Raw genomic sequence first — 12,046 nt, forward strand, 5'->3', positions numbered from 1 at the left:
TTTTTTGCAAGAGAGGAAGATGGGGAGGCGTGGGTTATTGGAGAGGTAGTGGAGTGGAATAAGAGAAAGGGAGGAAAACGTGGGGATGAGGAAGGTGCTCGGTGGAGCTTTATGCGGCTCGTGATACCATGTTGAAATAGTCTATTGGCATTAACATTAATAAGTGTACAATGGTGCTCTTATATAGAGATTACAATTATTGAGTTATAGACTAACTCTATGATCACATGTGGGATCCTATTCCAACTCTACTATCTCATGAGGTAGTATTGGACTGCAAGTAGTCTCTAGAGTTTGTGCTCACTGAAAATGCCTACAATGTAGGAGAGGTTGTTGAGTATGAGTATGACTCTAGAGGTTGAGTTCGAGTGGGACGCTAACTGTCCTGATAGTCCAAACCCAAAGGATCTGTAACAGCTTTCATCATTTCCAAAGCCGAAGGGATAGGGAACTGAGATGTTTCCACATTTGTCTGGACAATTCGTCTTCACCATTGGCGATGCGGATGCTACAGCTACCCATATCAAGACCAAGACTAGGAGGAGAAGCTGATGCACTAGAAGATGACTCAAGGTTAATGGGTTCAAAATTTGATGCTTTTCAATGGTTCCTTTGCTTCAACTACTATTATATAGGTTTTTAGATTGGTGCAAGCCTGCAGGGTTTCAATGAAAGAAGTCTTGCGTGTGAATAACTACAGTGATGACGTAGATTACATGAAGCAGATTACAGAACTTGCATCTTAATATCGCTAATGCTAAATGGAAATGAGAATGGATCAGTTGCTCGTACGATCACCTGGTTGTACGAGTCAGCATCCAACATCTGTCCTTTTTGTTTCCAGAAAGCATCCCTCATTATCCTTGTAATGACAGAAGATGGGACATGTGTTGGATACTGACTTGTATGACCAAGTGATTGTACGAGCAGCGGATCCTATCTAAATGAAAACTTGGTTTGGGAGTGCTTGACCGATCAACTATTTCAAATCTTCCAACTCATTTGGTGGGTATTAGTTGAGAAGATGTGTATAGAGAGAGAGAGAGAGAGAGAGAGAGAGAGAGAGAGAGGAAAAAGAAAGGAATGCTTGCGGGTTACATTGGAATTAGGTATGCGGTTTAGTGACTGTCAGATGAAAAATAAAAGATTTCAATCATTTATAGCTGTTGTCCTACAAAACCTAATCAATACCGTCGCTCCACGGTCTTTTTCTTCTTCTTCTTCTTCTATCTTTCCCCTTCCACTCCATCTCCGACTCCACCTCCCTTCCAAAAAAATACGTCATCTCCAACACTGCTACATAAAGTGGCTTCCTCCAATAGGTTCGGCAATGAGAGTTTCCAGCTGCCTAGAACCAAACGTCCTAGTATAGGAACTTCCTGTTGCACGTGCAAATGCACGTGTGGGCCTCTATCTCCTTCAAACTACGAGAAAAGCCAAGAAAAAAAAATCATTTCAAATTGATGGAAGCTTCAATCAAGCATATTTGGTGGTTTAGAATGTAGTTATAGGGTGCAACATAATATGTTATTATAATTCTAGTTTTCTTAATTTTGCTACAGTAATACATACAAATCCAGTTACTATTGTAGATATCTATTAATATCTATTCAATCAAGTAGGAAAGTTAAGCATGTCAGTAATTTCTGTTATCCGTCTCACATTAGTAGTTTTGCCATAATTTTGTTAATCCCAAACCAGTAACATATCATTCATTCAATCTACATTCCAGCTCATTGGGTGGGTGATATTAACTCATGTCAAAAGGTTTCAAAATATCTTTACTGACAAATTTTGACCTAATTTTTTTTAATAAAAAAACTTAAACTAAGGTCAAATCAATGACATCATTTTTTGTGAATAGTATGAATATAATAGTACGATTTGGTAAGTTTTTATGATTTCATAAGAAAAATAAATCATCAATTACCCTACAACTAACTTAGGATATAGATGCAAAAGATGCTTTCGTGAGCAATAAACCTAAATCCAAGAGTAACATATAATATCACTATGAAGCTTTATTTATTTTATTTTTTTGGGGGGGCCTAGATTTCACTACGAAACTTCTCTGCCTAATATTTGATCTTTGCCAAGTTCTTACTTGTTAACACATGTTTTCGTTCATCTTACAAAAATGGTACAAATAGGGAAGGATTGAGAAACCTTTCTATTCAGTAGCAATACAGTGGATTAGAAGTGTCATTTCGTATATTGTCCCATCTCAAAGATTGGATGGGTAAAACTTCAGTGTAACCATTTGATTATGCTCCATCTGATATCATATTTATTTCTCAAGTCTTACTGACATATTCATTAACAATATTATAGAAAAAAGATTAAAAATTAACAATCCTGATCACATGTCAATCTACCGTCTAGAAAATGTTTATGGTCCACCTAATGGTAAGTCCAGATCTCCTTTAATTATAATGCATAAGAAATGCTTAAAGCTCCAAAGTATTCTACAGGTCCTATGTCATAAGAACCAAGTTTTGTTGTCCATTTACATCAGGATATAGAAGGTTGGGATGTAGTCATTGTTCTCATCTATAGCAAACATATGGCATAACGAAATCTAGGAATAGGTAAGGCCTCAAAAAAAAAAAAAAATCTCCTACAGAAACAAGAGTTTCCGTATCGTATAACACATGATAAGGACATTTGAGTACAACTATCCAAATTCTTGTTCTTTCCTAATAATCTGATTTTATAAATAATAAACAAATAAAATAAACAACTGAATTACCATATATGGGTAGTTGTGTTACAACTATTAATGGAGGAAAAGAAGACATAAAAAGTCGAATCCAATCCAACATTGAACAGGTATCAATGTGTGTTCTGGAGAAAGAAAAAAACAAGGGATACCCATAATCCAATCCAAGACCCAAATAGGCCAAAGTGGCAATAAACTCTAAAAAGGACTAATTTCTTGAGTCCTCTTTTGGTATCGGTTTCTGTAACTTGAAGTGCGGAGCATTTATTGATCTGGACCATCTCCCACTTGTGCTTTAGGCTTTCTCTAAAACATTAAAGGAGGGGAGAGATCAGTTACAGAATGAAGGATGCAAGGAAATGAATAGAGAATAACAGAAGAAGAAATGAAAGGAAAGTGAGTGAAACCTGTGAATAGTTGATTTGGGGATTAAAACTATAATTGCTAAAGTGCCAAGTTCTGGCATCAGAAATATTGGCGACTTGTTCAACATTTGGCTTCTTCTGTTCTATCTTTCCCTCCTCTTGTCATCTGTATGGCTTCCAAAAATTCCAACCTCTCAAGAAAATATTGCTGCTATGATCCAACAAATAGCCTCCTTCGAAATAAACATGAAAATCTAGAAGATTTATCATTTTGTTGCAGAATCATTTCCATGTTGCTCTTCTGTTAGCAAGAGAGACAATTGATTCAATGGTTGAACCAAAGAAAGGGTATGTTTAATCAAGATGCCATAAGAACAAGTTATACAGGATACAACACCCATAAAAAGAATTAAACTTATCAAAAAAAAAAAAAAACTTAGAGCAGTGTAGGATAAACTGAACTCCAATTTTAGATTCTAGAAAGTCCCTAAAAATCTAAGTTGTTAAAATCTATTCGTGATATATAAATCCTATGAAGCATCAAGATAATGCATTATTTATGACAAAAAGTAGTACTATATCAAAAAAAAGTCTCTTGACACTCTTGAAAGTACTACTAAGAAGAATTCGTTATGACAGAAAGTACTATTATTTGTTGCATCAACCCACCACATGCTTCTCATGGGAATTGGATTCCCCTTTCCTCTCACCTTTGAAAAAGAAAATGTTGCAGAAAATGAGAGAGAGAGAGAGAGAGAGAGAGAGAGAGAGAGAGAGATATTAACCATCTAATCATAAAAGAAATAACCCATTAATTAGCACTAATCACCTACTTTAGTCCTTTCATATTGTCCATAATGGTTCTATAGAATCCAATCAGTAAATCCACTCCCCAACAGGAACAATGTCATCGAACTCCAACACCAGGATCTCATCATGTGAACTCTTTGCCAGGAAGATTTGAAATCTACAAAATGACATTTATGTTAGGCATATCATCAAACATTTTAAGTGCAGTTACATACAACATTTTCACTTTTTGGTGTTCCCTTCACAAATTGGTTAGATCAATTTCTCCTTAAACCTGGAGGTTTTGTCAAAACTCAGTCTTCTAACATTTTTTTCTTCTAGATTTAAAAAATCCATGTTGATTAGAAAGTAAAACGAAGATATAAAAAGAACAATAAAATTATTGAAGTCATCCTTGTTACCCAAAACATTTCAGAAATAATAACTACTTGCTTCTACCTTTCCTTCCCTTCGTTTTTTATCACAATTAAGTCATAAAATGAAGTTAAGAATAATCTATATGATACATAAAAACAATCCAGAGCAAGTTAAACCCAAATAAATAATACAAATTTATATTCTTGACAACCACACAGCCTTACTCAAACAAGGATCGAGAAACAATCTACAAACCTTGCAAACAGGTTCATCCCAATTTGTAAAACAATGCCAGGCTTTAGCAGGTTTAAATTGTGTATCGACCATATTCTTCTTCTCCAATTTATGTTCATAAATGCTACATAGAATGATTAAAGAAAAAAAGATTCTCCAAATGATGGGGGAAATTTTTTGGAAGAAAATGAATGAGCAGTAGATAACCTCCGATAGAGTCCTTTCATTTTTCTCCTTATATCCCCAAAATCCCCTCCCCAGTGGGAAGAACGTCATTGAACTCCATCACCAGACTCTCCATGAAGAGGATCCAGAATGTCAATGAAGAGGCTACGAATAAAAATATAGTTGAAGATAATGGGAGCCAGAATCTCCTCGTAGTGAGGGTTTCAGACTGTACCTGAAGAGATGCGATTCAAAATTCTCGATGAAGAGATTGCAATTTATATAGACCCAGCTATAGTCCTTTAGATCCATGAAAGGTGAGATGACAAGCTAGATTAAGGTTTTCATACCCATCCCTATTATTTTTCAATCCTCCAAATAATTGTTCCATGATTTGATTCTACTTATTAGGGACTTTTTTTTTAAACTTCCCCCTTTTATGTGCCCACTTTTATGAAAAGGGTTATTCGATATAAAGCTACGAGGATTTTTTCAAAACTTCCCCTTTTATGCATTATTATGTGTCCACATTTATGGAAATGATTATTTGAAATAAATTTATGAGAATTTTCTTAAAACTTTTCCCTTTTTGTGCGTTATCATCCTTTTTGTGCGTTATCATATGCCCACTTTTTTTTTTTTTGATACAGAGATACGTCATTTTAGGAGAGAGAGAGAGAGAGAGAGAGAGAGAGAAAGAGAGAGGAATGAGGCACTATAAAGACGTTTAAGGGAGAGGAGAGAGGCAACAATTTAGCTATTTAAAACTTTCCCTATGTGCTCAAGTTTTTTTTTTTCCTGTGGGAGAAAGATACATCGATTTTTAAGAGAGAGAGAGAGGGGGATGAGGCACTATAGAGATGATTTGAGAGAGGGAGGGAGAGAATTATAGAGAGTTTATTATTATTTTTCATCTTCCATTTTGAGGGGTCAGAGGATGAGTGAGATGTTTTTTAAAATAATTATAGAGATTTAAATATATATATATATATAGAGAGAGAGAGAGAGAGAGAGAGATTTTTTGAATTTTTATTTTTCTTCATCTTCCATTTTGAGGAGTTTTTTGGTCATTTGAAAAAAAATTCGTTATTTTTTGGTCATTTGAAAATTTGTTTTGTAGATGTCAATGGATTTTTTTTGTCTTTTTTAAAAAGTATACCAAAGACAGGGAGTACGTACTTTTTAATAGTAGTATGATAGCATGATATATATTTGGGATTTTCTTATTGATGCATCTTAAGGTGTAACTTTCTTAGAAAAATATTGTAATTTTATTTTTTCACTAATTATTACAATATAATGATAAGTCAACTTTCAAATAATTTAAAAAAAAAAAAAAAAAAAAAAAAGCAAAGACAAGTGTCTATCAAAAGAACGGGTCAAGTTTTGAATACACCTATAGATGTTTCATTTAAAGTCTTAAACTGTGTGTATATGCGTGCAAAGGGAACGGAGAGAACTTCATACGGTCAAGTAGAAAGATCTTTAATGGAGAAGAGAGAATGTGTTGTTCGATTGTTTGTGAGGTGACATTTAAGTAATCATTAGGGAGGAATTGTCCACTTCCTTCTCCCATATACATGTAAGAGTGTCTTGATAACACCTCTATAAGTGTATTTAGAATTTGACACTTTCTCTTAGTTGTCCCTTCTCCTATTCCCAAAAGGTTAATAAGATTGGGTATAAAAAGGTTTTCAGAAATAATTTGAAAGTCAAATATCATTATGTTATTATCAAAAGTTGTCATTATCATGCAAATAAACAAAAATGATACCATTAACCTCATTCGGAAAAAAATTGTATCGATCATACCAAAAGTGCAAAAAAATGTTTGGTGACAAAAAATTTGACACCTTAAGAAGTGTTGATAAAAAAATCCCAATGTATAGTGTGTGTATGGAGGAGTGAAGGACGACAACTTAAAATGGTCAAGTAGAGGGATTTTTTTTTATGGAGAAGAGAGAATGTTTGAGTCGCCTTGCCTTCAATCCATGGCGATGGGAGGTAACAGGGTTTGAAGTTCACGTCAGATCTGAAGTTCACGGCGTCCGAAGTTTCTCCACAGATCTGAAGTTCACGTCAGATCTGAAGTTCACGGTTTGAAGTACTGTTCCGAGTTTCAGATCTGAAGTTAACGGTTTGAAGTACTGTTCCGAGTTTTGCTCGCTTTGCTTTGGAGCTTCTTCTGAGCTTCCGATCTACTGATAATGAACATCTAGATCCAACATTCGATCTTCACTGCGGATTTGTCGGCGCCAAGGAAAGGCAGGTTCGGTTGTTCCAGCAGTAAGGAAGAAGAAGAGAAGAAGAGAAGAAGAAGAAGAAGAAGAAGAAGAAGAAGAAGAAGAAGAAGTGCAGATCTGAGCAGATCTGAGCAGATCCGAGCAGATCTGAAAACTCTTCTCCACTGAATTTCAGCTTCACCGAACTCCGATCAGATCCAACACACCGAACACTGAAGAACTGATTTCTCTGTCCAGCCCTTGCTGATTTCTTTGGATCTGAAGAACTCCGACCAGTCCAGCCTCTCTTTCTGTCTTCGTCAGGTCACTAGACCATGCATTTTGGAGGAGAGAGAGTGTCTGGCGATTCAGGGGAGAATGGAGTTATGGCTGTGGAGGATGACGATGGTGGAGCTCGGGAGTCTCTGGATCGTGGTCCAGATGGTCCTCCACAGGATGAAAGGCACAAGGATGCAGGCCAGCGACGTACATATGCAAAAGCCTTGGGTGTTTCGTCTTGGCCTGCCATTGACACTCTCCCAGAGCCGATTCAGGTAGGGAGTAAAAGACGAGTAATGATCCCGCAGAGAGACTATGAATTGAAGAGACAAAATTTTCGTTTTGCCTTAATCGGTAGGGTAAACTTCCGATTGATTTCTTTGGATGGTTTGAGAGCGGAGGCTCGGGAAAAATGGAACCTCAGTCAAGGGGTGCTTATGCATCCATTGGGAAAAGGTTATGTAATTTTTCAATTTCAGTGCGAGGGCGACAAGGCAGCGGTGTGGCGAAGGTCTCCCCTTAGGATTGGTGATCAGGTCATTCGATTTCAACATTGGAAACCTGATTTTAACATTCACGAGAAGCATCTTCTCACAAAGCTTGTATGGATACGGTTTCCTGATCTCCCGCTTGAATACTGGCACGAAAATGTGTTACTGTCTATAGCAAAGGCAGTAGGGCGCCCTGTGTCCCTAGACAGACGAACAAGACAAGGCATTCTTGGCTTCTTTGCGAGAGTGCTGGTGGAGGTTGATATCTCTGACTTGGCAGAGAGGGTGGAGGAAGTACAGGTGGAAAGATTAGAACCAGGTACATCTCAGGTGTATGGTTTCTGTCAAAAGGTGGTGTATGAAGATAATGTGGAGCGTTGTGGATACTGTAAACGAGTCGGACATTTGATTTCCAAGTGTAGGCTGAAAAGATTGGATGATGAAAAGCAATGTGCGGCTGATAAGTTAGCAAAGGTTCCAGGGGCGGTATATGTTGAAGATGGAGTCAACTCAGGTGGGAGTAACTCGGTGAGAGAATCTCTTTCTAGGGGAAGATCTTTGCCACATCAGCAGAATAATTTTGATCCTATTCAAGATCAAATCTCTCCTAATTCAAATTCGTCTAAGGCTGGGGGAGATATTCAAATATTTTTGAATCCTTCCAACTCTGTCTCAAACGTGTTAGGAAAGGAGTCCAACGGAGATGAAAATTATGGAATTAAGGAAGGCTTTGTGTCAGGGACGGTTATAGAATTAGAGTCTGATTCTAATCCTATAAATAAGGAAGGAGAGATTTCTAATATTCTACCTAAGGAAGGAGAGGTATTTCGAATGGATGAGGGATCGGATGTTGACTCTGATCCAAAGCCAACTGAGAACCCGCTCCATGGAGTTCCTGGTGATCCGCCAGTGGATCCATTGGGGGGGAACGAACCCAGAATGGGGCTTACTCCTGTGGGCGAGGTTGCTGTTCCGGAGGGGAGGTATCCTTCTCGTTATAGAAGGCTCGGTGGGGGTCAAGGACCTGGACGTGGTGTTGCCATGGCCAGTGCTATGCAGCCAGTTGTTGAAGACCCTGGTGAGGATCATGTGGTTGCTTCTTTTCCCAGGGTGGAATGTTCAAGGGGAACAGTCTCTATTGTGCATTCAGAAATTATAAGAATGGATACGGTGGCAGTGGCTCGGGAGAAGGAGGCCGGAGGTATGCTTGAGGGTGGAAAGCAAAGAAAGAAAACAGGTAGTCAGGCTAAAAAGTCTGATAAAAATCAATTCTCTAAGAAGTAATTCATGAAGATTCTATATTGGAACATTCGGGGTGTTAGGAAGGCAGCAGGGTTGTGCGCTTTACGTCTACTGGTGAAGGAGCATGCCCCGGATGTGTTATGCTTGGCTGAACCCATGGTTCAGGTATGTAAATTTCCTGTTATTTTCTTTAGTCGGTTGGGGTATGCTGTGGATTTCATTCATAATTTTCGGGATGACAAAGTCCCAAATTTATGGATTATATGGAAGTTGGGGGTTTCGAGACCAGTTGTTGCAGGTATGTCTGATCAATATATATCAGTCATCTTTGATTGGCCAGGTAGTAAAGTGGGTATTTCTTTTGTACATGCAAGTTCTTTTAAAATTATGCGGAGGCAATTGTGGTTAGATTTGGAGTTGCCGATATCTGCTTTGGTTCCGTGGTCTGTGATGGGGGATTTCAATGCAACCCTGTTCTCGCATGAGAAAAGAGGTCCTGGTAAGTTTAATCTTGGATCAGCTGCTGAATTCCAGGCTATGGTTGATGCGTGTGAATTGCTTTCTATCCCTTCTCAGGGAAAGAAATTCACTTGGACTAATAATCGTCGAAGGGGTCATGCAGTTGCAGTGTTGGATCGGAGTTTTTGTAATGGGAAGTGGATAGATGTGTTTAGAAATGTGAAGCAGCGTGTTTTGTTGTCTTCGGTATCAGATCATGCCCCTTTAATTGTTGTCTCTGATGATGTTCAAAGACCTACAAATATTCCCTTTAGATTCCATAGCTTTTGGATGGAAAATGATCAATTTATCTCTGTGGTTGAGGAAGCTTGGAAAACTTCGATAGGGGGTAATCCAATTTTCGTTCTGGCACAAAAATTAAAGCAGGTCAAGGAGAATTTAAAGGTTTGGGCGAGGGCCAATTTTCCTAACCTGAATGATGAGGTCGATAAAGCAAAGCTGGAATTAAAGAAGGTTCAAGATAGAGGTGGGATAGAGGTGGCTGGGATGAATGATGAATTATTTAACAGAGAGGCAGATGCAAAAACAGTATTATTGAAGGCCAACCAAATGTACGAGAAGTTGTGGGCTGAAAAAGCTAAACTGAGATGGATGAAAAATGGAGATTGTAACTCGAAGATTTTTCATCTCTCCGTGAAGCTTAGGAGGTTGAAAAATCAGATAACCTCCCTAAAAAAGGAAGATGGAACTTGGGTTTCAGACCAACAGGGAATATCGTTTTATGTCGCTGATTTTTTTTGAGAAATTTCATGAGGCTGATGAAATCACGGTTCATAATGACCTTCTTGATAATATTCCCAGAGTGTTGGAGGAGGAGGACGTGGCAGGATTGGAGATTGTCCCGAGTGGGGACGAAATAAAACAAGCTGTTTGGGATTTAGATCCTGTTAGCTCTCCAGGTCCTGATGGGTTCCCAGGTAGTTTCTTCAGGCGATGTTGGACTATTGTTGAGGGTGATTTTTTCAGGGCAGTGAAAAAATTCTTTGAGGAAGGGCGGCTTCCTAAAGGAATAAATAACTGCTTTATTTCCTTGATCCCCAAAGTTGAGGGGGCGGCCTCTCTAGATAGGTTTCGACCTATATGTATGGGGAATTTTTATTGCAAAGTGATATCAAAAATTCTATCTTCAAGATTACTTGTTGTTTTGCCTAAATTGATTTCGGAAGAGCAAGGCGCTTTCCAGCAGGGTAAAATAATTTCAGCAAATATCAGCCTCGCCTCAGAACTGTCAAATTTGATGCATTCTTCAGTTAGGGGTGGTGGAATGGGTCTGAAGCTCGATGTTCAAAAGGCGTATGACTCTCTAGCTTGGGAATTCCTCTTTGCAGTTCTGTGCAAATTTGGGTTCTCATCTAGGTGGATTTCTTGGATTCACAACCTTCTTCTATCCTCCAGAGTATCAATTTTTGTGAACGGTGGCCCGGTGGGGTTCTTTGGGGTTGGTAGAGGTCTCCGACAAGGAGATCCTTTGTCTCCCTTTTTATTTATTCTAGCAGAAGAGGTTCTCTGTAGAGGTCTTAGAAGCATGGTTCAGAATGGTTTGATAAAGTCTCTTCCTGGGCCTCGAGGTGTGTTAACTCCCTCCCATTTATTGTTTGCTGATGACATTTTCATTTTCATTAATGCATCTGCTCAGTTTGTCAAAAATCTTAAGGCTTTTCTTGATAAATATCAGGCATTCTCTGGCCAGATATTTAATCTAGAAAAAAGTAGTTTGTTTTTTGGAAAGGTTGCCCCTCACAGGAAACATTTTATAAGTACTTTTATGGGAATCCAATCTGCAAGGCAGCCTACTAAATATTTAGGTGTGGAGATCTTCAAGGGGAGAGTTCAACGGGACCACATGTTACCGCTGATGGATAAAATCAAGAAGAGGTTATCGGGATGGAAGGGTCGGATTCTCTCTATGGCTGGTAGGGTGGAGCTGGTTAAATCAGTGATTTCAAGCATTCCAATTCATAATTTCGGGATTTATTGGTGGCCAGGAAGCTCAATAAAATTAGTAGAAAAGTGGATGCGAAACTTCATATGGTCTGGTGACATGGAGACAGGGAAGAAGATAGTGGTGAAGTGGGATGAGGTATGTAAACCTACCAGGGAAGGCGGTCTTGGCATTAGGAGGTTGCGAGATGTTAATTTTGCATGCCTGTGCAACTTAGCATGGCAAATCAAAAATGGAAATTCTCTAATGAGTGTTTTCTTTCGTGCCCGTTTTCTGAAGATTGATGGTTCGCTGAAAACTACCTACCTTTCCTCTTCGATATGGCCTGGTCTTAAAAAGGTGTGGCGGTGGGTACAGTCTCATGAGCAATGGACTGTTGGGAATGGTCAGAGGATAAATTTTTGGAAAGATAGCTGGCTGGGAAAGAAGTCTATTGAGGAGATGTATGGTTTGCAGTTAGATATCTTTGATTCGATGCAGGCAAAGGTTTCTGATTTCATTTGCCAAGATGAGTGGAATTTTCCCCAGGTGAGCTCTGAATTTTTTCAAAATATCTTTGATCAGGCCAAGGATATCATAATTTCAGATCTGGATGATATTTGTCATTTTGAATTAAATTCATCTGGAGTTTTTACAATAAAATCGGCTTGGGACAAAGTAAGACGGGAATCGCCAAAGGTGGGGTGGTATTCATTGATTTG

At 38.5% G+C, this 12,046-nt stretch overlaps 1 long non-coding RNA gene across 1 annotated transcript; it reads right to left on the minus strand.

Annotated features, from left to right (window-relative positions):
* Positions 1 to 2,728: 2,728 nt before the first annotated feature.
* LOC122074512 lies at positions 2,729 to 4,917 on the minus strand. Its single transcript, XR_006138987.1, has 4 exons — positions 4,507 to 4,917; positions 3,918 to 4,051; positions 3,127 to 3,385; positions 2,729 to 3,025 (listed from the first exon to the last, which is right to left on the minus strand). It is a non-coding gene; the product is annotated as an uncharacterized LOC122074512 (long non-coding RNA).
* Positions 4,918 to 12,046: the final 7,129 nt, after the last annotated feature.

The sequence above is a fragment of the Macadamia integrifolia genome, chromosome 1, assembly GCF_013358625.1.
Source record: "Macadamia integrifolia cultivar HAES 741 chromosome 1, SCU_Mint_v3, whole genome shotgun sequence".
NCBI lineage: Eukaryota > Viridiplantae > Streptophyta > Magnoliopsida > Proteales > Proteaceae > Macadamia > Macadamia integrifolia.